The following is a 4167-nucleotide window of genomic DNA, read 5'->3' on the forward strand; positions in this document are numbered from 1 at the left end:
CATGCAATGTTCAACAGATAGTTATGGAACACATGACATGTATGTATAACAGTGTTCTGGGCAGAATAAGGCATTCAAAAGAATCTAGCCATGAAATCAAAATATTAAAAGCAAAATAGTAAAGAAGATAATGGTTCTCAACTGAGGCGATTTTGCACTCCAGGGTTTATTTAGCGATGTCTGGAGGCATTTTTGGTCCTCACAACTGAAGGGGTACTGCTGACATCTAGTGGGTAGAGGCCAGGAATGCTGCTGGACTTCCTAAAATGCACAGGATAGCCCTTCACAGCACAGAATTACCCAGCTCAAAATATCAGTAGTGCAGAAGTTGAGAACCCCAGATATAAAGCAGTTACACGCGTCTGGGGAATGTTACCTCTGGGAACCAGAGAAATTGAAAGAAGAGACAAACCACTATCAGAAGGAGGAATCAGGGAAGGTTTCACAGGGGAGAAAGAATAGACTGGGTCTTTGGAGGAATTGGGATTTCAGAAGAGAGGGGCCTGGAGGGGACATTCTAAGGAGGAAACACAGCATGAGCAAAAGCTGAGGCGAGTGAGTGAGCTGGGACAGTTCTGGGACAGCGACCAGGCCATCCTAGATAGAGAATTCTCTCCATTCCACAGTCTGGGGGTTGGGTCAGGCAAGCATCTCCTGGTATCTCTGTGTGACTTATGTAAAAAGCAAAGTAGAGAGAGGAGCTCCAGGTAGTCCTGACCTGGGGCTCAGAGCTGGTCTTCTTCTTGCCTTGGCCCTGGGCTTTCCCCACTGGGGTCCATTTTACCTGAGCCAGAGCCCTACCTTGCCCTGCGACCTGCCACAAAGATCTGCCACCGCATCACCCCAAACAGAAACTTTCTTCTCCTCTGAATCCAGCTGGCCTACTCTGTTTCTTGATTTGAAAAGACATTCTAGCCTGGCCTGTGGTGGCACAGTGGATAAACCTTCAGCCTGGAACACCAAGGTTGTCAGTTCGAAACCCTGGGCTTACCTGGTCAAGGCACATACAACAAGCAAGCAATGAACAACTAACATGAGGCAACTATGAGTTGATACTTCCCATTTCATGCTCCCTTTTCTCTCCTGTCTTTGTAAAATCAATAAATAAAGTATTTAAAAAAAAAGAAAAGACATCCTACAGCCTGACCAGTGGTAGCACAGTGGTTAAGGTATCAACCCTAGAATGCTGAGGTTGTCAGTTCCAAAACCCAAGGTCGTAGGTACATTAGCCTGGGGTTGTGGCCTGAGTGGAGGATCCCCAGCTCGCCAGTTTGAGCCCAAAGGTCTCGGGAATGAAAAGCCCAAGGTCACTGGCTTGAGCAAGGGGACACTGGCATGGCCCCGGTCAAGACACATGAGAAGCTCAATGTACAACTAAAGTGAAAGCAACTATGAGTTGATGCTTCTCATCTCTTTCTTTCCGTTCCTGTGTGTCTCTCAAACTCTCAATCTCAAATAAATAAATAAATAAATAAATAAATAAATAAATAAATAAAGTTTAAAAATCAACATTTAAAATAAAAGACACCTTATGAAAACCTGAACATACACAGGTCTTAAGCAAAAACTGGAGAAAGAAGCTGGTAGAAAAAGGAACCACGTTTACAAGAGCACACACACAGTTGATATGGAGCATCAGCCAACAGGTTAGCTGGGGAAGAGGAGCCACTGGTCAATATAACAGCTTCTGGTGGCTGTGACACTGTCATCAGGAGCAAAGAAGCCACAAGCACAGGAGAGTGGGGGAGGGGGAGGCTGGGACTGGTTAGACAGTGTTGCCAGAGGAGGCGAAATGGGGAGAAAATCTCAGCTGGTGGAGCAAAAGGGAAGACCCAGAGTTTCCTGCTTAGACAGAGGAGCTGGGCACAGGTACCAGAAGGGCGAAGGCTGGTGTGCATCTGAGGAGGAGGGACCAGGTCCCGGGGATTATCACACAGCCTCACTTTCTATAGCGCCTCCTTGCACCCATGACCACGGCACCCTCTGCGCTGAGATACCCTTCCCCTCACCCCCAGGGGCACAGGTGGCACAAGAGCCTATCATTGGAGGCAGTCTGCCCACTCTCCCTCGCTTTTATTTCCAACTGTTTCCCAGCCTGGCCTCACAGAAAAATGTAAGCAATGAGCAAACTTCACTTTGCTCTTGCCTGGGAGGCCCTGACATTATCACAGCCACAACAAGCCTGGCCTTCACCCCAAGCTGCGCTTGCCTCTTGCCTAGAGCTTGAAAGCACAGAGTTGCAGGGGCTGGTGCTGCCGGTGTGGGCCCAGGCCACTGGCCACTGGGCATCGCCTGGCCTGGGGAGTGGCTGCTCTGGATACCTTTCAGTCCCCAGAGTTCTCAAGTTTAATAAGATCCCTGTCCTCTCTCCCTCCCTATCTAAGCCCCTGCCTTCCTCTGCCTAAGGTCAGAGTGGGCGAGCAGGGCAGAGGCAGGAAGGGGAGAGGTGACAGGGGCCTCCACCTTAAGGAGAAAGGTGCCCCGGGATGTTGGGGGCAGGGCAGCCACAGGCCAGTAGTCCAGGCCAGCCTCACTCCCCCCAGCCCCAACCTCTCTCTGCCCCTGCCCCAGGCTCTGCATCCCACCGCCCCATCCATCCAAGGCACTTCTGGGAGCATCCCCTCCCCAACCTGCTCCCAGGCCTTGAGACCCTGTTGGTTCCCACGTGCTTCATCTCCCTCCTGCCCTGCCCACTCCCTGTGACACACCTGAGGAGACGTGGGAAAGGAATGACCAATTCTCCTGTTTCCACCAGCCCTACAACTCAGACCCCAGCTCAGTCCTCAGCACCGGTGTGCGGAACGACCGAACGACCAGGTTTCCTGCTGGAGACTTGAGCCCCCAGGGATCTGCCGTAGGCTTCCAGCCCCACCTGGTTACCTGTAGGCTGCAGCTATATCCACAGCCCCACCTTCCTCTCCTATAGCTGCAGGTTCCAGGCAGGCAGCTCCTCCTGGAGTCCCCAGAGAGGGTTAAGGCACCAAAGTACCAGAAAGAGCCAACTTGGGGCTAGATGGGGAGGCAACATCTCTCCTCCCTCCAAGGTACAGAAGTGGGCCTGATGATCCTAGACCAGGTGAGATCTCGTGGGAAAACTGGCTGAAAAAGGTTATCTTTTACAAATTGAGAGATAATTCACATATCACAAAACTCACCATTTTAAAGTGTACAGTACAATGATTTTTTTTTATAGTACAAACACCAGGTTATACAACCATCACCACTAATTTCCAAACCGTGTCATCACCCTAGAAAGAAACCCCACCTCCATTAGCAGTCACTCCCCAGGCCTCCCTCCCTCCAGCCCAGGGCAACCACAGATCTGCTTTCTGTCTCTATAGATTTGCCTGCTCTGGGCCTTTCATAAAAACGGGATCGTGCAATATGGGGCCTTTTATGTCTGGCTTTTCATTTACTTTAAAATTTTTATTTACATATTTACCTGGCAGGGGAGACGCCATGATCACAAAGATGTTCTTCCCAAGGCAAGGCTTATCTGTCGAACTCCAGATGTGCTGACCCCTGTAATTTCCCCATATGTGGGAAACTCAACTGCATGATTTGTGGTAGTGGGGGGCTGCATTCACACTCTCCTTTGAAAAAACAATTTTTCTTCACGTACAGTAAAATTCACTTTGAATTCCAATTCTGAGTTTTTTTGTTTGTTTGTTTGTGTTTTTGCGGTGGCCTTTTATTATTTCTTTTTCCAATAAAAGGATTTGCTCATCTTGAGGCTCTGTGCTGTTTCTCTCCATAGCTATGGCAATGGAGGACCAGGTCTATGCCCTGGGATCACAGGGAGGGGAGGAGAGGCTGTCCATCTGCCTCACGACGAGGAGGCAGGGCTGAGTGTGTTCTTGAAGAGGCTGCGGGTCTGACACTGCAGGATGGACCATGTCTTCTTGGATCTTGTAGACTAATGGGGAGGCCAACATGCCAGATCCACTGATCTGTAGCTTACACGAGGCACTGTGGCCTTGGGTGGGGGGAACAGGTTAGACTGAAAGCCAGGTTGCTCTAAGGGCCGCTGGGCCTTCGTCTGAGCCATGGGCAAGCTGGACTGGCTGCCGCTGCTCAAATCGTGGCTTCCAGAGGCGCGAGGCAAAGGCCGATTCCAGTTGATGGTGATTGTCCCTACCGCCAGCCCCTGGTATGCTTGCTGCCTTT

General features: G+C 50.3%; 1 non-coding gene across 1 annotated transcript; it reads left to right on the forward strand.

The window, feature by feature from the left end:
* Window positions 1-3434: 3434 nt before the first annotated feature.
* Window positions 3435-3598, forward strand: LOC136396247 (U1 spliceosomal RNA). Its single transcript, XR_010749639.1, has one exon. It is a non-coding gene; the product is annotated as a U1 spliceosomal RNA (small nuclear RNA).
* Window positions 3599-4167: the final 569 nt, after the last annotated feature.

Source organism: Saccopteryx leptura, chromosome 2 (assembly GCF_036850995.1).
Source record: "Saccopteryx leptura isolate mSacLep1 chromosome 2, mSacLep1_pri_phased_curated, whole genome shotgun sequence".
In the NCBI taxonomy this organism is placed as follows: domain Eukaryota; kingdom Metazoa; phylum Chordata; class Mammalia; order Chiroptera; family Emballonuridae; genus Saccopteryx; species Saccopteryx leptura.